This window comes from Mustela lutreola, chromosome 4 (genome assembly GCF_030435805.1).
Source record: "Mustela lutreola isolate mMusLut2 chromosome 4, mMusLut2.pri, whole genome shotgun sequence".
In the NCBI taxonomy this organism is placed as follows: domain Eukaryota; kingdom Metazoa; phylum Chordata; class Mammalia; order Carnivora; family Mustelidae; genus Mustela; species Mustela lutreola.
In genome coordinates this window covers 108284222-108309410 of record NC_081293.1, presented here as the reverse complement: position 1 = coordinate 108309410, position 25189 = coordinate 108284222, and positions in this window count along the sequence as shown.

Genomic DNA, 25189 nt, shown 5'->3' with positions numbered 1-25189 from the left:
GCAGACGAGGACACAGCACAAAATGTGTTTTATGTTGTAAAAGCACCATTCAAAGTACTTAAGGCGGCGCTGTGCACGAAGTAGGTGCTTACACCTGTGGTCGGTGAGAGTAGCGTCCCTCCTAGCAGCCCATTCAGAGAGCTTTTCAGGAGCAGGGACAGGTTCCTGTGTCACATGCGGCATCTGGGAGGGAGACGGAGCTGGTCTCCAGCGGCAGCAACACAATGAATGTGGCCATTCTGGCCGGCCGCTGGGGACAACTGGACAGCGGTCACTAGACAACGGGACGAGCGGGGTTGCAAACGGGGAGGAGAACATTTGGAGAGATTTCTCAGAAGGAAGGAGAAAAAGGTGGAGAAGGCTGGCACGGAGTGCTGGGTCCCCTGTGCACGCACGTGTCTGGGGTCTGCGGATGGACGGGCATGTCTGCGTGCTGCTGAGAGATGCTCAGGAGAGGGAATCCTTCACAAATGTCTGACCCCCAAGTGGGTGTGGCGCCAGGCGGATCGGAGCACGGTGATCATGGGCAGGGGCAGAGCACCTGGGCTTAGGCGTGAGGCAGGAGATCCCAGAGGAGTCCTCTCTGAAGGCTGGAAGTCTTCAGTGACCAGACGCTGTCACCAGCTGGGGAGAGAGGACCCAGTGAAATTGTTTGGAGAACAATGCTGGGGGTACAGCAAGACGGTGGGCAGCCTCAAGGCAGCACAATGAGCCTGATGGACACCCCCAGGGTCAAGTTAGAAAGGGATCAGCTCCTTCATTTGTCAGGACTTAGTCTGGTGTCTCAGGAGACCCTCATCCCTGGCAACACGGTGGGCAGTCAGCATATGGAAGGTCTGCTTGTTGTGCCTCTGAGAGCAGCCCTCCCCGGTGGCGAGGGGCGAGGTGCAGGGCTTTTTCTCCGGGGAGACGGCCTCTCCCTCTGCCTGGCCTTCAGCGAATCAGCATCAGTGCCCGAGTCGGACCCCTGCTCTTGGAACCCAGCATATATTAAACAATGCGTTATTTTAAAATGAAAAAAAAAAAAAAAGATTTTAAAATATATTATTTTAAAGCTCTTAAATATTGAGTAATTTTTAAATAGTTTTAAAATAATATTTTGAATACTATTTTAAGGACACTTCAGATTGGACATCTGCGGAAAGGCGCTGCCCGGGCTGGATGTCGGATGGAATGTGCGGCCGACAGGCAGGCGCTCCCGTCGCTCTCCACATCGGTGCCACTCCTGCTTGCTGTGGATTATGTTGTTGGCTTCGAAACGCCTCCCCACACTTTCTCGCCTCTACGTTAACCCCTCAAAGAAAGTGATGCCACCACTTAGAGTCCTGGAAAATGGAGACTGTCCTAAGAGCTCAGCTGCACCCCGAGCAGGGCTGTCCTCCCACGGTCTGTGTCGCCCCCTCAAAGCCCACCCCCACCGGAGATCTTGCAGACGGTGAAAATGTCCCGTTGGGTGAGTTCACAGGCTCGGGCTTCTGGAAGACCACACGGCGAAGCCTGCCCTTTCCAGCCCAGGACAGCGTCCCTGTGCATCCACTGACGCTTGCAATCAACAAGGAACGATGATTGCTTTTCCTTTTGCAGAAATCCTGATTTTGCTCTACTTTCTATTAGAGTAGAAGGGGGAGAACACACACACACATTCTTTGGGACGGAGCAAACTCATGTTAGGACATCTGGGTTTATCGGCTCAGCGGTCTTGTCCCAAGGAGGGCATGTCAGGCTGTGCAGGTGATCACGATTGTCCTTTCCAACCTGCCCAAGGAAACACCTCATCGTTGTGGACATTAACCCTTGTTTTCCCGCATGGGGAACTAGATCATACGTACTTCCTCCCACCTGGAATCCTCCGTTTTCTTGGAACTGGGCGCTGAAACGTTTGGGTCGGTTGACAAAGTCCAGTAGTAGGTGGGGTCTGGGGACACCTGCCTCCTGGGGAGGCGGTTCACCTGATCTGAGTGACACCGTTGTCTTCCATAAAAGGAGAAAAATCCCAGTGTCCCCCTTCTGGTGCCTGTGTGGGGCGTGGCAGGGGTGCAGCCGGAGAGCCGAGGCCCTGGGGTTCGGGGGCCGGATTGGCCTGGTCCTCAGCATCTGCGTCTCAGAAGTCAGATGGGTCATTACTCTGTAAAACTGTAGTAGAGACTCTGGGCCAGAAGGTCACTCGCTGTCACCCCCGCCCTCCCAGCCCTCTGCCCACCGCTAGTGTGCCGACCCCTCGCTCCGTGCCCCCATGGCCCGGGACAGTGTCCCACCCCCCACCGTAGATGACACACACATTTCTCACCTATTTCTCACCCATTTCAAAAACGGTTTTCCAACCACGGTGAAAGGAAAGTAGTAATCTAAATATCTAAATACCTAAAATATGGAACAGGGAAACCCACAAACACTTGGACACTGAGAAAAACAAAAAAAATACACTTTTGAATAGCCCCAAAGTGGTCCAAAGAGGACCTTTCCAAGGAAACCAGCGAGAACTGTATTGAGGAAAACCAGAAACACGGTGCGTGGACATCCGGGGAGCTGAGGTAGGGCCCCGGACAGCACGGAACGAACGGTGAGGAGAGATGCTCATGGCAATCACAGACATGCCTGCCTCGAGAAACGTTAAGAGGAGAATAAACCCGAAGCAAGCAAAAAGAAGGAGCAATAAAGAAAACATCTAAAACCAATACAGCTGACAAGAGTAATAGACAAAAGTAGGGGAAAAGGAGGCGGTTCTTTAAAACCCTCAGTAAACTCCAGGAACTTGTGATAAGACAGACAGAGAGCAAAGGGAACAGGACACAAATCACACATGTCTGAGGGTGTCCCCTCACACCTCGTAGCCCTCGGAGAGGGACGGGAAGACTGCAAGCCGTTCCGCACGTATGACCTTGACCTGACCGCAAGCGACTGAAACTCACTCAGTAGTAGATGGGTCATTTGAAGAGTCCTGGAAGCTGCTTGAAAATCAAATTTTTATTACTCCTCAGCCTTGGATAATCTTGAGGGTCAGAGGGTTTCGCTGGGGGTTTCTACCAAATGTTTCAGAATCAATACTTACTCTTCACAAGCTATTCCAGAAAGAAGAGGAGGAGGGAAAACTTTTTAATTCTTCCTAGGAACCTTAACATGACCTTGTTCTCAAAGCCGGACAAAGATACAGGCACACATGCACACACACATGCACACGCAACAGACTAACTTCCCGTGTGAGTACACAAGGGATATTATTTAACGGGATGGTGGCAGCTGGAATCTGGCAATACGTGAAAGGAATCGTACACTGTGACCAAGTGGGGTTATTCTGGGTGTGAAAGGGGCTGGTTTAGTATTCACGTATTAATGATGGCAACGCACCGCATTATTTCTAAGGAGAAAAACCCCGTGATCATATCAACTCGTGCAGAAAAGACATTTGGCAGATCCAACACCCACGTGACAATGAGAACAGGCTAGGAATGAAAGTAAACTGTCTCAGCTTGGTTCCACCAGTGGAACCTCGCCATGCTGGCCCCGGTCTCAGACTTGCAGCCTCCAGCACGGTGAGAAGTGACTTTCCACGGTTGGCAAGCCGCCGCGTCTATGGTGTTCCCTGAGCTGACTCAGACACCGCTCCGAACACGAGCACAGCAAGGACGTCTGCTCTCAACATCCTGCAACAAAGTGCTGGAAGTAGACAGCTATGCCATGCTGACTTATTGGAAAACTGCTACTGCGCATTTGCCCGTTGTCCATCAATCCACCCCTGGCTTCAGTGCAACGTCAGTCAAAACCTCCATGGTTTTCTGTGGAAGCTGCAACACTGATTCTCGATGTCACGTGAATGTGCAAGGAACCTAGAAAAGCAACTTGGTGATGATTGCTGTTGGAAGCTTCTAGCGCAGCTGCACTCTTGTTTGAAGCCTAGAGTGATGGGATCAAGAGAGGCACATCAGTGAGCCCAAAACGGACCACCCTGCAGAAATACAGTCGATTTACTTTCCACGGACACGAACGGGCAGTGAGTGATGGGATGATTTATTACCTTTCCAACAAGTGTGCTAGAACAAGCAGGTATCCGTACCCCAAAAAACAAACTTCCTGCCTATGATATGCAAGAATTAACTCAAAACTGATGATAAACGTACCCACAAGACACACAACTTCGAGAAAACATGGAAGAACGTACTGTGAGCCCGGGTTGGACAAGGATTTCTTAGAAACTGGGGTGCCTGGGTGGCTCAGTGGGTTAAAGCTTCTGCCTTCTGCTCAGGTCATGATCTCAGGGTCCTGGGATCGAGCCTCACACCGAGCTCTCTGCTCAGCAGGGAGCCTGCTCCCCACCCCACCTGCCTACTTGTGATCTCTGTCAAATAAATAAATAAATCTTTAAAAAAAAAAAAAATTCACGCATGCACCTGTATGAATGAATTTCAAGGTAGTGATGCTTCGTGAAAGAAGTCGGCCAAAATAGACCATGAGCTGTTTGATTCTGTGTACACGAAACTCTACAAAAGGCAGCTGCTCTCTGGTTGAACAAGAACTTCGTGGCACCCCAACTGTCCTCTGCTCAGCACATTTAGTGTGTCGGTCCCTGGGGGTGTCCTGGGTTAGGAGCAGAAGCCTGCTGGCCTCAAGACCTCCCCGTGCTTTTGCCGGGTTGGGGAAGGGAATTGATTCTGGTTTTTAGTTCGGATGGTTAATTGTGGGTCAAACTTTTATTGTTAAGTTGTTTGAGCAAATACTTTTCTGTGATGAGCCTTTGGAGAGAGAGGTGGTCAGCTTCCCCTTCCAACCGCAAGGGGCTGCCCCCAGGGGACCTGCCAGTGCGCCCCGTGGTCCCCACCACCTCCCAGGGTCTCCCGGGGACCCCTGCACGCAGGCCGGGCAGCAGAGAGGCTCAGCGCTGAAATGATTAGCATTCCTTGTGTTGCCGGGAGCCAGAGCAGCAGTCTAAAACGCAGCCACATGAAAACAGAGCAAATAGCCACTTATAATCCCGGTTTCCTTGTTTTCCAACCAGGCCTTTCAAAAAATGCGTCTGGAAACCTGAACCTGCCTGGTCTGCCCCTGCAGACAGTTGTGTGCGGTTTCCCCGGGAAGGATCTGCTGACTTCTCAGCCCGCTGCCGGGAGGACCTGCTGGGGGGCATCATCCCCGTGCAGGCCGTGCACCTGCCCAGGGACCCCCCCTCCCCAGGTCCCGCAGCTTGTCCTGCTGCCTCTGGGGCCCCATTCTTCTTCTCTCTCGTTACCCCCTGGGAATAGTCCTCTGGGAAGGCGGGTGCGGATGGTCTGAGCAAGGAGGAGGTCGTTGAGGCGGGAAGGGAAGTGGGGGGAGTTGCACTCCCAGAAATACAAGGAGGGTTTTCCTGCACATCCGGGGCCTGTGGACCTAGGTTGGCTGCCCAGGTGCAGGGCCTGCTTGTCCAGCCCCTTCTGACCCCGCCCTGCCTCCTCCCCCTGTGAGCCCAAGGCCCTGAGCACAGGCCCTCGCTGACACCCCACACACCCAGAGCCCTTCATCTTCCAGCCAGTCTGGGCCGCAGGCGAGCTTCCCCTCCCCCCACAGACACCGAACCTCTCCAGACCCCCCCTTCTATCTACCAGGGTCGCCCTCTGTGCTCAGAGTACAAAACCCCAGGCTTTCACTGACATTTTCAAATCTCATTTGTGGGTTTCAGTAACTTCTGAGAATGAGGGTAAATCAATCAAAATCCTTCTCTTACTCCGGGGCATGAATTGACTTATTTTGCAAATCTGAGGGCCCACGTTTTACAGTCACTTTTACAAATCTCACTCTTGCTCTCTCTTCTCCACTGCTGTTCTGTCCACACTGTTGAAATGCATCTATGGAGAAAGTAAACCTGCTGAATTTATTCTTTTCTTTTCTTTTTTTTTTTGGTTTGGCTATTTTTGCTATAAATGCTAGTGCTCTTTGTTTTGTTGGTTTGTTGTCTTTCAAAAAGGCTTCATTTCTCAAAGGAGGGTTTCTTTGCAACTCATCCCCCTGCCCCCCAAGAAGTGGTTTGAGGTCGGGTGCTTTTTGCATAGTTACCTGCGGTGATCTCCACTGTGGGGGCGGGGACTACCCCTGGAGTAATATGCCAGGAGCTGCTGTTTTCACACTTTGTGTAACTGGGTGTTGACGCAGCAGTAGGAACAATGTGTGTAATTAGCGTCTACACAGCTCACTCCCTGTGCGAGCTGCTCTGGGAACTCCCATTACCTCAGTTAACCCACAGCTCCCTCCACGCTCGGGGGCTCCTCTCCCTGGAGGAAGACAAGGAGGCAGATATGGGATTTGCCCGAGGACTAACCGGGACGGGGTTTGAATCCACACTGCCCTGTTTCACGGGCACCGAGTTATCATATATAGACCTAACCCTGCAGTCACCCCCTAAAACTGCCCTCACTCAGCAAGTTCCGTCCTGCCCCTTTGAAGTCAGCCACCCCCCGCCATCTGAGGCAGCCACTGTCCTGAGAGTTTTCAGTTGATTTTGTCTATTCTAGAGACAGTTTCAGAGAGAATGCCTTTGTCTGAGTCTGGCGACTTTTGTTCAAATGTGGGGTTCATCTTGCCATGTGTGTCCATCGTTTTTGGGTTTTATGGCTAATTGTTATGCCATTATATGCACATGAAGTGTTTTATCTAATTGCATCCTTTTTTTCTCAGTCGTGGCTACTATGAACATTTGTTGTTGTTGTTGTTTTTAAAGGTTTATTTATTTGAGAGAGAGCGAGCAAGTTCACGTGCACATGCACAAGCGTGGGAGGGGCAGAGGGAGAGAGAATCCCAAGCAGAGCCCCTGATGAGTGCAGAGCCTGATGCAGGACTCAAGTCCGTGACCCTGATTACAAGTCAGTCGCTCAGCTGGCGGAGCCGTCCAGGTGCCCTCACCGGCAGCATTTGTATACAAGGTGGTAGGTGGACGTGTATTTTTCTTTTGGAGGCAAGTGCCAGGTCTGGGATTTGGAGCCCCAGAGCCGGTGCATGTGAGAAGCAGAGGTGGGGGTAGAACTCGGTCTTGCTCCTGGCAACGCTGGAGCCCTGGGGGCCTGGGGGGCTCCTTCTGCTGAGCTTCCGACTCCTGGTTTGGGCTCAGGTCGTGATCTCGTGGTCTCAGAATGGAGTCCCGCATGGGCTCCCTGCTCTGCAGGAAATCTGCTTGGGATTCTCCTTCTGCCCCATCCCAGCTCTCTCCCTAAAACAAAGAAATAAATAAAACCTTAAAAAAGACATGTCAAAGTTTACTTCTTGGTTTAGTAATCTCCTTGCCCACATGGGGCTTGAACTCATGACCCTGGGATTAGGAGTCCCAGGCTTCACTGACTGAGCCAGCCAGGCGCCCCCAGTTTGTGGCTCTAATCTGCACTTCCCTGATGACTAATGACGCTGAACATTGTTAGCGTTTATTGATGATTTGTCTCTCTGTCTCTGTCAAACGTCTGTTCAAGTTTCTGCAAATTTTAATGCGTTTGTCGTTTTCTTTGTAATGTATGAATTATTTATATATTCTGTTTACAAGTCTTTTCCAGATCTACATCTTGCCGATAATCTCCCCCAATCAACAGCTTGCCTTTTAAAAATTATCTTAATGGTGTCCTTTTATGAGCAGAATGTTTTGAAAGTTTGATAAAGTCTAAATTTCAGTAAAAAAATTTTTTTAAAAAATTGGTTTTGGTTTTGTTAGTGCTTTAAGGATCTGAGTGGGAAAGCTCTACGAAGCACTGACATTGTGAAGATACTCTTCTCTGATTTCTTTTAGAGGTTTTACATTTTATTTTATGTGTTAGAGGTTTTATCTTTTAGCTTTTACATAGAAGTCCGTGACGCACTCCAATTATCTGTGTGTGTGTCGGAAGCTAACATGGGGCTCGGTCTGTTTTCCACTGTGGAATTATCCACCAGTTTGGACATTTTAGTTTAAACGTGTATCATTTCCCCCAATGAATTCCCTTGGCAACATCGTCACAATCTTTAGCTGTAGATGTTTTGGTCTCTTTCGGGGTCTTTTGTTTCATTCCATTGATCAGTTTGTCCATCCTTCATTGTGAGACTTAATTAGATGATGTAAATTCTCCTAATTTGTTCTTTCCCATCAGTGTTGTTCTGCTATTCTGAAATGGTTGCATTTCCATAACGTGTGAGATTATCCTACCAAGTTAGCCATTGTGGTGCTGGGATTTTTTCCTGGAAATGTGCTGAATAAACAGACCTATTTGGGGACAAAGACTACCTTGATTAATTGAGCCTTCGAACCCAGGAGCTTGATAGACATTCCACTTATTTAAATCCTCTTTGATTTTTCTCTGGAACGTTTTACAATTCCTAGCACACAAGTCTTGCCCATATTGTCAATTTATTCTTATGTATTTCGTGTTTTCATGGTACACTATACAGTACTTTTAAAAAAACTCAGCGAAGCTTTATTTTTATGTGTGTTTCTATCTTTGCCGATGAGGCTAGTCAGGACCTCTGTCTGGGATATTGTTGCAAGGAGTGGCAGCTGTTCCTTGTCTGAAAAGTGTCTTTATTTTAACTTCAAATGCAGCAGAGGAGACGGCCAGGCAAAAGAATGCAAATGCACCCTTGGATGCAGTCTCCCTGAGGCTGTTTGTGACCTCAGTGATAAGACTGACTGCCAGCTGAAAACTGCTGGACAGAATCTTCAGGAACATTGCCGCCCCACCAGGTTCGGCTTCGTGCCTGTTTTCTTCCTGAAACACTTTAAAGATCCTGCTCTGCTTTCTCCTGGTTTGCAGTGTTTCCACCAAGAAGCAAGCACTCCCCTTCCACTCGGACCGTCTGGAGAGTTCATGTTTTTCTCCGGGTCCTTTAGAACATTCTTCTTTCTCTCTGGATTACACCGATTCCATGATGAGGTTCTCTGCCCTGTGTGTGCCTATCGTTTTGTGACTGACTTCGACTTGCGTATATGTGCAAATGCAACTTTTATTAAATTCGGAGGGAAAAAAAAACGGGCCATTATTTCAAATATCTTTTTCCTCCTTCCTTCCGGGCCTCCAGGTATAACTGCGCTAGGCCGCTGGGTCCCGTCCGCAGCTCAGCAAGGGCTTCGAAATGGTCCAGCCTTTCCTCCCCTCTGTTCTGCACCTACTGACCTGCTCTTAGTTCCACCCCGTGAGACGTTTTGACGGTAGATGTGATGTTTTCTGTCTCTAGAAGTTGCATTGACTTTTTTTCTTCTTCTTCAACTTCTCCTTTTATTTTGTTCATGCTTCACTTTAGATAATTGAACACACTCGTGATGGTTTCCTCACAGTCCTGCTTACAGCCCCCTTGTCTCCGGCATCCACGGTTTTAAACGATGTCCATTAACTGATTTTTATTTTTGGGTTATGGCTCACCATGCCCGACTTCTCACATGACTAACAAGTTGCAGCCAAATGCTGGAAACAGTGAATGTTGCATTCTTGAGTGACTGGCTCTTGCCTTCATTCTTCAGAGTGTGTTGAGCTTTGTTTTGACAGGCGCTGAACGGCTTGGAGATTATGAGCTTTGGGAGGGCGGGTCTGATTCCGTCTGCAGAGCGCAGCGTGACTGTCAAGCATCTCTGAGGAATGCCTGGGCGGGGAATGTGCCGTGAGGAGGGGCACGTGGGCAGCCGCGTCGGAGAAGATCTGCTTCGTGTCTTCAGCTGGCACGTTTCTCACCGAGGTTGAGGATGGCCGCCTGGTGTGCTTCTCAGGCTCCTCTGCTTCTTCCTGCCTCACCTCCTTCTGGTCAGCGTATCCCCTTTCTCCTGCTTCTTCATAACTTCTCTGCGTGGCTGAATTCCTCTGCCACAACATAAATTTTCCTTAAGAAAAATTTCAAGGTCTATCACGAGCATCTGTCCCTGGTCCATAGTCTTCCTCAAGTCAATGTTTCCATCTCGTGTCTCCCTCTTCCGTTCCTCACCCACACTCAGCAGCCGCAGAACATCTCCACCTGGACGGCTCACCCAAGCTTAGACCCCGCAAGTCCCAGACCCGAGTCTGGATTCCTCTTAATCCGCTTATCTTCAGTGGCTACCTTCAGCTGCACAACCCAGACCTTTCCCACCATCTCCCATCTACTCTGTCCCTCGGGGATGGGGACACGGTCCCCTCTCTACAGCCAACGGCTTCAGCAGAGACTCATTATTTCCTTCCTGAGCCATGAGAACAGCTTCCTGACCCTGCGTCACAGTGCCCAATCTCTGTCCCTTCCAATGTATTCTTTGAAGGGTTATTTGTGTAATAATGCCATAAAATCCAAATTTTATTATGCTACTTTCTTGACTATTAGTGTTCAAAAGCTACCACTATCTCTGAGAGGAAGTCTGAGCTGGAAGCATGATCACACAATCATTGGTGGGATGACTGCAGATTGCCCTCCCAGCCCATTTCTTTCTATCCTTACACGGGACCCCTCTATTCCCCACTCTGATCAACTCATAGGTCTCCGGACATACTAAGCTTTTCCTGTTGCATTGCCCCTAAGGTCCTGACCCCCTCTTCTGCCTGACCCCTCCCCCACCACATTCATTCATCACAAGTAGATCAGGTCGTATCCCCACACGTCATCGTGTCATAATCTCGCAGTGATGGACAGGACTCACATTGGGTCCTGTACTGTCACCTCACAACGAGTGGTGACTACCCGCTTGTCCAATCTCCTACTGGCCTGGGGGGTCTCTTCAAGGCGGGGTCTGAGTCAAAGTAAACATCAATAAAGGTCTTTGAAATGCCTTTGGGAAGGATGAGTAAGATCTGTAGTACAGGAGCGAGTCAAGTTTATACACAGTGGTGGACAATGGGCCCGTTTGTACTTGGTTTAGAGAATGTGACATGAGCAATGAGACGTAAAATGTCTGGAGAGGAAATAGTGGTCACGTTGGAGAGCCTTGATGTCAGATGAGGAATTCGGGATTTAAAGGAGAATATACGGGATTTTAGGAAAAGTCCTAAAATTTTAGGAAAAATCAAAGCTGAGTCTAAGGAAAGAAGGTGTTGAGAAGAGGGCAGGGTACAGCTGCCCTTGGGAGAGGGAACACGGAGGAGAGGAATGAAGTGGAGAACAAAGGCAAAAGAAAAAATTAAACTTCCTTATAACCTTGCACCTGGGGGGCTCTGTTGGTGAAGCATCTGTCTTCGGCTCAGGTCACGATCCCAGGGTCCTTACAGACCATTGACAAGTTCTCAGGACCTGCAGAGTGACCTTCCTCCAGGAGCTCAGCTGCCTCGATGTTAATACTCTGCTAGAGGCAAAAGGCACACATGAGCCAGAGCTCCAGGATCCTGTAAAAATCCCTTTGGAAACTTCCTTTGCTTCTACACCCCACAGCTATATGTTCTCATTCCGCACCCCCTAGCATATGGCCCCTGATATACACCTGAAGGGTCTTATGACTAAGGTTTTATTAGAGGGTAATAAATGACCTTTCCCCAACAATAGCTGGCCCCATCAAGGTCCCAGAAACTTGGCTTCCAAATTCCTTGGAGACTCTGTCCCTAACCCCTCCCAACTTGAAACTACATAATGGGCTACCCCTCATGACCTCGTGCAGCTCTCTCTGCCCACAGGTCCTGCCCCTGCGCTTTAATAAAACTATCTTTTTGCACCAAAGACATCTCAAAAATTCTTTCTTGACTGTTGTCTCTGAAACTCAATATCATTTCCCATATCATTTCGTGCCCACAAAGGGACCCAACTTCTCATTTGGACTCTGAGCTTCAGTGCAAACTTGGTGAGTACTTTCTCTCTTCTTCCTTTAGTCTCATTTCAGGGGCTTTCCAAGGAGTGCGGTCTTACTGGAACACTTGCATGTCGACTGCTCAGGCTGGAGTCCTCTAGCCCATGGCTACTCTATAGGGAGGAGAATATCTGCCTTTTGGCTGGACGTTAGTGCCCTGGCCAGAATGGTAATAAGACCCAGAAACTTGATGCCATCTCTTTATGCCTGTTCTTATATAAAGTTGTCATTCTTGGGCATGGGACAGCCACCTAAGTCACCAGGACAGCTGCCAATCTTAAGACTCCCGTGTGAGGTTTCCTCCTGATTGATCTAATGTGATCCCCTCCACATCCTTGGTCTTGCCCCTTCTGGCTTGGGACCTCCACTGGGAGCCGGCCGTAACCAGTACCCGATTGAATTAAAACACAACTGGGGACCATTTCTTAGGGAAGTTGGCTGTCAGGACCATATGTGTTGGAATGTCTCTTAGAATCACGAAGGATAAAAAAAAAAAAAAAGAATCACAAAGGATTTCTATCTTTACCATTTTACGTCGATGTCCTCTACTAACTACTTAAATTATGAAATTGGTAATTTCCCCTTGTAAAACTTTTCCAGTGTTCTCCATGGGTTAAAAATGCCAAGCTCTTCCCAGCATGGCATCATCTTTGTGGCACAGCCTTCTTGGCAAGGCAAGGCAAAGCACATTACCTTGGTCTATCAGTCAGCACCCCTCTGTAGTTCAGAAGCAATGGGGAAGCGGGGAGATGCTAACATCTGTCCTCCAGGACCTTCATGGTGGCAGTGGTCATAGTGATTTTGTTTGGGGGATGCCTCGGGTTGCCTTGAACTATGAACCTCTGACGTATCCTCCGTGGGACACTGCCTGGGAATCAGTGGTGATTTTCTAGGTAATGGACCTTCTTTTTTCTTCACTTCCCAAGGACTCTTCTTGGTGCCTTTTAACCCACTGGAAACAATTCACACTACAAAATTCAGGGAAGGACTGAGCTCCTGTAACACTGCATGGCCTCAGTGGGATCTAGCAATTAGATCTCCGGTAAGAAACAGGGCAGATGACGAAGCTACTGCAGATCCAGCCCTGCCTGGCCCTCAACCAGGATCCCCACCAGAGGGCTCTTGCTGAGCCTGTCTGTCCCCTTAACCAGGCCAGTGTCCCCACTCCTGATATATTGGATAGTGGCCTAAATAGTCCTCCTAAACCCAGGTTGCTGGAGGAAACACGGACCCTCCCTGATGAAGGGGGCACCGATCTTCCCTCACCGATCCTCCTGCTATCGATGGGGGCTTCTCCCTCCCTCATTTCCTGGGTGCATGGCTGTAATGGGAGCCAGCTGTGGCTAGTCTACCTCAGGATGGGGACTTGAGGAATATTCCCAAACAGCTGCTGGAACTCCTTTTGTTTTGGGGAAGTTCCAGTCTTCTCCAGCCTGACAGGGACGGCTCCAGCCCGACAGGGACAGCATATTTCCAGTTTGGTGGAAAAAACATGGCGTCCGCTTCTCTGCCTGGGCTGACAAGGTCTAGAACCAGGAATCCTCTTCCTCTGCCTTCTGGTGGACACTCACCTCTCTGTCTCCTCTGGTCCTGCACACCCCACTCACTGTTCCTAAACCATCCTTGGTGCCTCCTCCTCCCTTGGCAGGCAAGGGCAAAGGGCACCCTCTTCTCTGACTCCCACTGCTTGCTTCAGATTCCTCAGGGGCCCCAGGTAAAGCCCGACAGTGCAGGACAAGTTAGTTGGTTCTTAAGTGGGCCTGGGGAGACGTAATTCTGTTATTTAAACAAATTCAAGTTTGTTGTTTTAATTAAGTAGACATGTCTTTAGAGTTACCAACATTAAATAGGAAACGTTCACTCCCTCCCTATTTGCTGAACGTCAAATTATCTCATGTTATCTCTGTTGCAATTTGTCAGCAAAAAGATGACTGAAAACGATCGTTAATTTTGTCTGTCTCAAGGTTTTCACGGGTAAATGTTAAGATAGCTTTCAAAGTCTTTGGTAACCTGAAACTTTAAAGTTTTGCTTGGATGATAAATTGGGGTTAAATTCATTGGACAGTTCGGTCTTTTCCAAACCGGATGGAATGCTAAAGTGCTGATTTCTGAATGTTGGTTTGTGCTTCTGGCTTCTTATTGCAGAGAAACTAAGGATATTTGGGTCTGTTGGAAAACATGCTTTGGGCTTAACTGATTTACAAATTTGCCATCTAAAGAACTCTGGAGTGACAGTTTACAATTGGTTACTACTTAGTTTTCACTGGAGACTAAGGTTTCTAAGAATTAAAATTCTGCTAAATGTAATTAAGTTCGATGGGAATACAGAAAGCAATTCTGTATCTAGAAAAGTGGGAGCTATGTAAGAAAGAGATAAGAAACGGGAGCACATTTTTGTTGAAGGTAAAAGGAGGTCATTTTGTCATAAATGAGATGGTTGTTTGGAGAAACATGGCTTGGGACAAAATCTGAACACAGAGGAAAGTTGTAGAAGATTCCTGAAGGGAAATCTTTGGAAAGGAATTTTATGTGTGGTCAGGGCAGACAAGACTGAAATGAGTGTATTTTAAAGCTCACTGGTATATGGTTGAAAGTCTGCTTCCTCTTTGTTGGTCTGCTCTTGATAAGAAAATGTAAACAAAGTTGTTTTCTCTTGTCTTTATCTGCCCAGAAAATCCAGGTTCTATGTTTTGTCTTTATCAAGTCTTTGATGATCCCTAATCCTTCTTAGACATGTGTTTTAGAAGTTTCTAAGGGTTTTCACAAACTTCCCTGAGATTTGAAATGTACACTAAGTCTCTGACTAATTAAGCTTGTTGATCTGGTGGTATGTTATATCCTGTTACAAGGTCATCACTTGATATTCTGATTATTGAAGTGTTCTGTGTCCCAGAAGTAACCAAATTTCCTTCTCAGCTACATTATAATGGACTTTTATATCAGATCTTTAACAATGTCCGTTTCTGAGTTTTTGTCATTTATAGTTATTGTTCTGATGCTTTTGTGAAATGAGTTTTGTCTTCAAGGAGATTTTTTAAGAAAGGACCTTTCTAAAGAAAAATACATGTATTTGATATCTTTAAGATTATAAAACTGAAATGGGTAAGAATTTCCAGAGCTGACTAAAAAGCTGCTCAAATGGAATAAGAATTAGTAAGATGGGATGAAATGAACTGAGGAAGATGATTATGGTTTTCATGAGTCTTGTTTGAAAACTGCTGATCCTCTGATGTCTACTCTTCCAGATTAAGGAAACTTTCCCTTAAAATATCTGTGATTTACAGAACCCTAATAAAGTATTCATTTGTGAACAAATGGAAGAATTCAACTTTTCTCTGTATCTGAACCTTCTGAAATTCAAAAGTTCTCAGTAAGTATTCCTTCTTCCATGGCAATCATGGTTGTTTGCATAAGTTCAGTAGGAATCTGCTCTCCTGGTAACAGGACACTATTGGAAACACTGGTCATTTGACCAAGGCTTTGACTGGAATGTCATATTTGAGAAAGACATGCTTAGACTCAGATATGACCAGACAGCTTAAATAAAACTAAGGTTGAATTCATGAAACCTGGAGCCACAAAGGCCATTGGAACTGTTGGCCTGATACCTTGCTTACAGAGTTCCCAGCAGCCTCACCAGGGGAGTGAAGAATGTTACTTCCTGGCAGGTGCAGGAACCTCAGGATACTCTAGGGACCTCATGAAGAAGCATCCGCCCAGATCCACAGGTATGGCAGGCATATCTGATGGCAAGTACTTGGCTTGACTTCTGGCCTGGAGAGGCAACTAAAAGTTCAACCTAGAGATTCCTTATGAAAGTCTCAGAAAAGCAGATTCTAAAAGATCTGTATGATCACTCACCGTTCATGCTGAGCTTATGTAAATAATAGACCAAGTTTATTAAAAATGGAATTAGTCCTGATTTGGTTATCTCTGAAAACAAGAGTGATTTCAGAGAAAAACACTGTGTCTCAATAACACATCTTCGTGGATGTTAAATTCTTGTTCTGATTCTTGTTGAATTTTTGTCGTTGGCCTCAGCTGGACAACTTGAGGTAAACCTCAGAGAAATGGCCACTGTGGCTCACGTACAGAATCTTCTTGCACGTTAGTCTGTAGGGATAATAACAGGACACTGTGGGAATAGTATTATTAAAGCAAGTAGAAAGTGGGATGGATTCCCCAACAATTTTATAACTCAAGTAACACGTTGACCAATTCTGCATGCATGGCTGGATGAAAAAATGCCTTAAAAGGCAGAGCTTACCTCACCCCATGGGATTTACTGTGGGCTCGTGCAGGTAATGAATGGCCCCACTTTCTTTATGATTGATTTGGGTGAGGAACGTGGGACTGACCTTATCTCTTGAGACAAATCTTGTCCCACTTGCCAGTGAGTCTTCATAGCTAGGAAATTGCCAAGGTAAACCTCAAACAAGAGGACTTCTTGATGTTTTTATTCCTGAGTCATGTTTGCCCCAGGAGCTGCCTCTATTGATGTAAAATTGCAAATACAGGCTTTAGCCAAATATACCATGACCTCTTTTAACCCGGTGCAGCCTGTAGTCACTCACAAATTCAGAAGGTGGCCCTCCAACACCGGATGGAGCTTGACATCCTGACTGCAGTTCAAGGAGGTCTGGAATCAGATGCCTGACTCCCAAAGGACCCAATGGCCATGGGGCTCTAACTTGTGTCCATGGCTTTCTTCAGCCTGGAGAGGTTACTGGACTCTGCATCTTGCCTGGACGCACAGACACATTGTTAAAACCATTACCAACTCAGCCAACCTCCCCCATTTAACATTCCATGTTTCATTGTTATCACCGTCGATGTCCATCATCATTCCCTCTTTGGCACTGGAGGATGTCCTTCGGCACACAGAAGCTTTTCTTTTTCTTTCCAAAGATTTTATTTATTTATGGAAGACAGAGAGAGAATGAGCACATGTGCACACAAGATGGGGGAGGGGCAGAGGCAGCTCCTGCTGAGCAGGGAGCCTGATGCGGGACTCCAACCCAGGACCCCGGGATCGTGACCTGAACCGAAGGCGGATGCTTAACGGCTGAGCCACGCAGGTGCCTCCACATGGAAGCTCTTAATAAGTACAAGGTCAAAACCCTAAATGACATCCTAAATAGCATTTCTCTACTAACTACTAAAGTAGTTCGATGATGGAATGGCGTTCGATGTTTTCAGTGCCGCACAAGGTAGGACGTGTGCTGTCATAAAAACAGAATGCTGTGTATATCTTCCAGGTACGTCCCACAAAACTATTTGAGGGTTTCCAGCTGACATGAATACTCGCATTGGCCCTTTAAACAATCCCTCTCTTTCCTTTGGTGATTGGTTAAATTCCTGGAGTGGGTGAGGATTCTTGTCAACGATCAAAGGACTCTTACTTGGGCTTCTTTTCCTTCTGTTATTCTCACCACGTTCTGCTGTTTTCTCCCATGTTTCTCCCCTGGTGTCAAGACTCATTGGTGCCCTAACATCCAGCTGACAGCAGGTCCTTTCCACTTGGGAACATCTACACTTGTGGTCTTCCTTGGGTTCAGCTGCCTCTGCCTTTTGAACGTCCCACATAAAACTCCCCGGCTGACCAGTGCTGACCCCTAGGTAGCGACGTCTCTACGCCCCTGTTCAGTAGGAGGGAGTTAGTATGTTATGACCTGGTACAAGGTCATCACTGATGAACTTCCACCCTCAGCAGCCCTTAAGATGTAAGGGTTAAAACTGTTCAGAGGGGAGTGATGTGGAGGGCAAAGGCAAAGAAAAAAATTTAAGCTTCCTTACAACTAAGAGCCCACTGACAAGTTTTTGGGACCCGCAGAGTGACCTTCCTCCGGGAGCTCTGCTGCCTCGATGTTAATACTCTGCTAGAGGCAAAAGGCAGCTTTAGCTTGACATTACCCTCCAGGATCCTGCAAAAAATCCTTTTGGAAACTTCCTTTATGTCTGTCTTCCTAAGATATGTGTTAGCTACCAACCTCCCAGCACATGGTACCCTGATATATATCGGAAAGGTCTCACAAACTAAGGATTTACCAGGCAGTAGGAAATGACCTTTTTCTAACAATAGCTAGCCCCTCAAGGTGCTGGAAACCTTGCTTGCAAGGTTACAGAGACTCACGCTTATAGCGACTCACGTTCTCTCTAACCTCCTCTCAACTTTAAAGAATATATAATCAGCCACCCCTCATGACCCCGGTGCAGCGCTTTCTGCCCACAGGTCCTGCCCCTGTGCTTTAATAAAACCACGCTTTTTGCGCCAAAGACATGTCAAGAATTCTTTCTTGACTGTTCACTCTGGAACCCCATGTGGTCCTGGTCAGCCAGAGCCCTTCCTCAATATTTTAACATCAGATTACAAATAAAAGCATGTGCTTTAGAGTTGCAGAAAGAGGGAGGGAAAGAAATAACACGTGGAAGTATTTTCATTTCAAATGCAAACAATGAATAAAAGCATGGGAAACACCATTAAGTGCGAAATGGGGTGGGGGGGATGGTGTTAGTGTTTCGTGGCATGGGAGGCAAGTCAGTAAGAGAAGCTGTGGGAAGAGGTGTGGGTCTGCGTCCCTGATGACCCGTGGCCAGTGCTCCTTTGGCTGGGAGCTCTGTTGAAAATGGAGCCTTAACTCCTACCCTTTCTGCATGTTGTCCTGCAGAGCCAAGGGGGCTCCCCATGTTTCACAATTGCTTTATCTTTGTGTTTCCAGTTTCTATGTCAGCAATGCAAGACAGTCACATGCAATTTGGAAAATGGAAGAGAAGGAAAATATATATATATATTTTTTTCCCAGCACCAACTCAAATAGTAGCTGAAGTCACTGATGGTGACTTTCAGACTCCAAAATTCCTTGATAGTCATCCTCCCTCATACTGTAAGCTGCTGGGGTCTGCAGACGTGGTTTCCCAAAAATCCTTGCACACCAGATTCTTAAAAAATGGATTTTTGACCCTTTTTGCCATAGGCTTTCCAATAGTGATATAAATCTTCAATTGCTCATGTTAAATACATCTTTACTCAAAATATCTAGGGAGGCTTCTGCTTTTCTAAATGTGTTCTCACTAATACATATTGGGTTTCAGGAAGGATTTTTGGGGGTAACAAGAACCTTAAAAATGGGCATTTGGGATCAACTATTAAACAGGTTGGAATTTAAGAATTACCTTTGCACCGGTGGAAAACTGGACACTGATCATTGCAAGCATGTTGTCACATTAATTGTCACCTTGAGCCCCTTGGAGTGAAGCAGCAAAGTGCGGCAAGGATGTTGTAGACAGAATGACAAGTTGTAGACAGAATGACTGCTGTGATAGTGGTGAGAACTGCAGGTGGGCTAACGTCCTGCCACTCAAAAGAGTGTAAAAACAAAGAAAGGAGCTCAAGGATTTGGATTTCCAAAACAAACATGGTTGAAAAACCACAGAATTTCTCTATCTGTCCCTGGAACATCAAATATCTATTGTAGTTTCAGGTTCAGTGTTTCTGAAAGTTTGTACCACATGAGTTTGTTTGATTTTTGGGTTTGTGGAAATACCACATAGGTTGACCTGGAGTCTTGTCGGACCGTCTGCGTCATACTGACAGCAGCAGCAGGATGAAGTGAGACCCTGACGATGAGAAGGGAATGTCGGGCAGTCTCTGGGTCTACTTTACCAAGAGAGGGGCTAAGCCTAAGCGGGGTGACTGCATGCCGAACTAGAAAATAGAAATTAAAAAGGACCCAGAGTCTTCTGAAGATTGTCCGGGATAATAGAAATCACTCAATATAACAAGAAATAGGACCATGACAATCGAATTGAGGAAAGACAATGAATGTCAACGTTGAGAGGAACCAGATGTTAAGAATTATCTGACAAGACTTTTAAAGCAATTGGCGTACAAAATTCTTCAACAAGAAATTACAAATTAAAAAATGAATAGAAAGTCTTAACCAAGAAACAGAAATTACTTAAAAAAAAGGCAAATAGAAATCATGAGCTGAAAAATGTAATAACAAAATACATTGTCTGAATGTCTCAGTAGTAGAGTGTAGAGTCAGTAAAGCCGAGGACAGAACATTTGAATTTACATAATGTGAGCCACAGAAAGAAAATAGACCAGAACAGAGAACAGGGCGGGAAGGAGTTTGAGACAATAACACAGAGTCGATGTTGCTTCCCAGGAATCCTAGAAGGAAGGCGAGACTGGGGGCAGGAAGATTAGTCTAAGAAGTAATGGTTGCAACTCTCTAAATTTGGAAAAAGACACAAACCTATAGATCCAAGATGCTGAGCAAATCCAAGACAGGGTGTACCCAAAGAAGTCAAAACCAAGAACACATCCTAAACTTTAGAAAGCTGAAAAAAAATGATAACACTATAAATGTACGTAGAATACCAAAAGGATACAATAATCCAAAGGACAGTAATTAAAGAGAAACAGGGGACCCCTGGGTGTCTCAATCATTGAGCATCTGCTTTTGGCTCGGGTTATAATCCTGGGGTCCTGGGATCGAGTCCCATGTCGGACTCTGCTCAGCGGGGAGCCTGCTTCTCCCTCTCCCACTCCCCCTGCTTCTGTTCCCTCTTGCAGTGTGTCTCTCTCTGTCAAATAAATAAATAAAATCTTTAAAAAAAGAGAGAGAGAGAATAAGGAAAATGCAAATTAGAGGAAACAAACGGGCAACAGATAATAAAGTGACAGATGTAAACCCTAACTTATCAATAATTACAGTGAGCATAAGCAACATCAATCTTCCATTTAAAAAGCAGAGTCGGGCAAGCAGATTGAGAACACAGCCGATTCGCTATTGTTTATTACATATTTATTTCACAATCAACAGCATGGATGGACTGAAAGTGAGAGATGGAAAAACTATACCATGAAAACAATAATTTTAAAAAATACAACAGTAACTGTATTAGTACTAGATAACATAGACTTCAAAGGAAAAAATTATAAGAAAAAAAAGAGGGTCATTACCTAATGATAAAGGATTGAAACACCAGGAGGACATAGGCTAACTGATAGATGTGCCCTGAATATGTGAACCAAGTATGGGAGAGCCAGAGGGGGAAATGGATGAACCCACGGGGGTATCGTCAGCTTCAGTTCTCCATCTTGGCAACTGCTACCTCTACTTCACTGAAGACTAGCAAGGCTGTTAAAGGTTTGAGAGAAACCATCAGCCGTGAGATCCGATATGTGTCTCACACAACAGCAGAGCACGCAGGTCTTCAAGCATTTCGGGAACATGCACTGAGGTGCACCATGTGCTAGTTCTGGACTATAAAACAAACCTCAGCAATTTTAAAGTAATTGAAATCATGCACAATGTGTTTCCCTAACCACACTGGAATCGACCTAGAAATCGTATGGAAATTCAGTCTCTGAATGCACGCGTGTGACGTAACATGGTTCCAAATAGCCCAGAGGTCAAAGGCAGGGATTCAAGGGAGTCCTGTGTGTGTGTGTACGCGCGTGCGCAGCTGACCCTTGAACAACGTGGGCAATGTGGCGCCAGCCCTTTACAGGCAGAAATCCATGTAAAACTTGGACTTCCCCAAGGCTTAACTCAATAATAGCCTACCGTTGACCAAAACCCTCACTGATAACACAAACCGTTGATGGACTCATATTTGTGTAAGTTACATGTAGCATGTGCTGTGTTCTTACAATAAAGGAAGCCAGAGAAGAGAAAGTGTCGTTAAGAAAATCATAAAGAAGAGGGAATACGTTTGACGTGCTGACCTGTATTTATCAGGAAAACATCCATTTACAAATGCACGTGTGCTGTTCAAACCTGTGTTGAAGGTTTGACTATGTGAATAGAATTGAATGAAAATGAAAGCACAGCATATCAAAGTAGGTGAGAGGTAGCTCAAGAGGTACGGAGAGAGAAATTCACAGCACCAAATGCTCCTGTGGAAAAGGAAGAAAAGTCTTAGTGAGTAATCTGAATTTTTGCCTCAAGAAACTAGAAAAAGGAACAAAATAAAGCTAGAGAAACAGAAAGAACAAAATAGCAAATACAAGACTAAGAATTAAGGAAATTTTAAAAAGCAGGAAAGCAAGAGAGAAAGTCAATGAAGCAAAAATCTGGTTCTTCATCAAAAATCAATATAATTGATAAGCTTCTAATAAAAATGACAAAAAACAGAGAAAAGTAAATGACCCCCAATATCAGGATGAACCAGAGACTGTCTGGTGGCACTGAAAAAAATTGTGCCCTCATAAGTTCAACAACTTAACAGAGATGGGAATTCTTCAAAACCATAAGTGGCCAACACTCAGCAGAGGCAAAGTAGATAGTCTGAATCATTCTATAACAGGAAGAGAGATTAAATTTATGATCTGAGATGTTCCAGAAAAAGAAGGTCTAGGCACAGGTCATTTCATTGGAGAATTATACCAAATACTTAAATACAAATGTAGACTAATTTTACATAATCTCCTTCCAAGAATGGAAAAGAAGAAAATGCTTTACAAGTTATTTTATCTGGACAAAATTATTTTGAGACAATAATATCCCTAAACAATTCTAAGTCACTACCTAAACATCAAAACCACAGCCAATATCTCTCATGTACACAGATGTAAAAATGGTGGTACGTTGATGCACTGACATACGAACGGAATAACACCTCATTACTGCAGGCATACAAGCACCGTTCATCATTCTGAAATCTACCGGTACAATCCACCAGGGCAATAGGTGGCAGAACAAAAACCAGATGATCCCCTTGACTGACGACAGAAAGAATTTGACCAACTCTGATGCCTGTTTCCTCAGCAAGTTAGGAATTGAAGGAAACTACCTCCACCTGATAAAAAGCGTCCATGGTGAGAGACTGAAGACCATCCGCTAGCATCAGAAACGAGACGTTTTCTCATGGCTCCTCCTCCATGAAGCTCTGGCAGCACCAGACTATGAAGTAAGACAGGAGAAAAAAGGCATAAAGTTTGCAAGGACCTATTCTGTTTGTAGATGACAACATTGTCTTCAGAGAACATCTCCCCCAAACTGTAAAAAAAACCCCATCTGGAATTAACAGGAGAGTTCAGCAAGGACACAGTCCACATACCTTGCTCAAAAATGAATTGCATTTTAGAAAAATATTTTATTGACTTATTTGACAGAGAGAGAGAGAGAGAGAGAGAGAGCACAAGCTGGGGAGAGGGACAGAGAGAGAGGGAGAAGCAGGCTCCCTGCTGAGCAGAGAGCCAAATGTGGGGCTGGATCTCAGGACCCTGCAATCATGACCTGAGCCAAAGGCAGAGGCTTAACCCAGTGAGCCACCCAGGTGCCCTCAACTGCATTTCTATGTACTGACAATAAATAAGTGAAACACAAAATTAAAATACAATTTATGATTATTTCAAAGAAAAGTAAATACTTAGGTACGAGCCTAACAAAACATGTATAGTCTTTCTGATGAAAATGACCCAGTGTTAACAAAGGAAATTAAAGACCACTGGAGTGAGTGTAGAGGCATACTATTTTCATGAATTGGAAGACCAACATGGTAAATATGTCAATGATCCCAGATGAATCTACAGGTTGTAAGAAATTCCTATCAAGATCCCAGCCATGTTTCTTTGTTCACCTAGATGAGTTTATTCTAATATTAATACAGAAAGCACAGATCCTATAATAGTTAACACTACTTTTACAGTAGAAGACAGTTGGAGGAATCACTCTACCCCAACTGAATCCCTTCTATAAAGCTGTGGTGATCAAGACTGATTGCTATTGGTGAGACAGACATAGAGATCAATTGAACAGTCAGAACCGAGAAGCGGACACGCACAGATGTACGCTAGTGATTTCTGACAAAGGTGAGAAAGCACTCCAGTGGAGGGGGGCACCCTTTTTGAAAGGAGGTTCTGGAGCCAGTGGAATGAGGGGGAAACATCTGACCTCAGCTGAAGTCCCACATCTGATGTAAAAATCAGCCCTAAGTGGGTCAGACTGAAAAGTCAGCCCAACACTATACCACTTTCACACACACACACACAAAAATCTTCAGGATCTAGGGCACGCGGTTTGATAGGCTTGACACCAAAGTCACCATCCGTTAAAGAGAATGCGATCATTTGGACCTCATCAAAGTTGAAGACAGAGGCAGTCTATTGGGTGGTTGGAGACCAGATAAAGATTGAAGGAAATATTTGCCAATGGCTAAGAACTCATATCCAGGATACAGAGAGGACTCAAAATAAAACAGTAAAAAAAAAAAAAAGTCCAATTATAAATGAATGATGAGATATGCCCCCAGAGGATGTGGAGAGTGATAAGCCCGAGGAGAGAGGATCAGTGTCACTAGTCTACAGGGAAATAGAAGTTACAACTACCATGTGGTATTACCAGGTGCCCATAAGAGGACTTGGAGTGAATAACAAACGTATTCACGACCGGTGAGGATGTGGAGAAGCTGGATGGCTCACCCTTGTGTGACACAACAGCAGGCACATTCATGGTCCAGGAGGGAAAGACCCTCCTCTGTGCCTTTGCACGGCCTGTCCGCAGCACTCACTGCATATTCTCGGCCACCCCTGACGGAGTGCAGACCGTTTGGGTTTACACTGTTTATATACGTGTATTTGGAACCTAGCAGGGGCCAGTTCCCACGGTCCATCCCTGGGAATAATCTTCCATGAGTGAACGGGCGAGAAAATGTGTGAATGAGGACATGAACCCAGGGAGGTTGTAAGGTTTATCTTGATTTCCTCTTACTATTTTTATCACCCTCCCAATGTGCCTGAGAAGTGATGACAATTCTCAACGCCCTAGTTTCTTGGGCAACAGCTTGGGGAGTCCTTCAGCCATGAGGTGTGTGTGTGTGCGGTGCTGGAAGCCAAGGGCAGGCCCCTCCCCTCCAGAGCACGCTGCCCTTGGCCGTTCTGCTGGGTCCAATGGCCCAATGGCCCACTGGCTTGATCAAATCATGGCAGCACAGCTAGAGGGTGTAAAGGATAGACTCTCCGTCTTTGGTGTCCTTCCTTAGAAATCGGGGTCTCTGTATTTACACTGAACCTCTCCTTGCCCCTTTGAAGCGAAAGTATTCTGTTTATCACCTGCATGGCGGTCAGAGCAACTGTGGTTATGAGAACAGCCGCTCACGAGCTCACACCAGGCCTGACGGTCATTTCTCCCTGTTGGGGGAAAGCCCCCCAGCCAGTGAGAGAAAGCCCTCGAGACCCTGAGCAGTGACAGGGAGTGCAGGTTTTTGACATTTTCCACGGTCTGGTTCCCTCTTCTAAGGGAAGTGTCTCTGAGATGTATGGCACGAACGCTAACCAGGGGCCGACATCCCCGGGACGAGCCGACCCGAGCTGCCTCTTGTCCCTGTTGGCGTCCGCCTCCCCGTCCGCTTTCATGTGGGTTTTGGCGTCCGCAGCTCTGGCGAGAATCGATTGGGCATGGCGAGACCAAAGGCGAGTGGAAGAATTTTGCCTCCTGGGTTGATCTTAGATGAAGGAACTTCTCATTT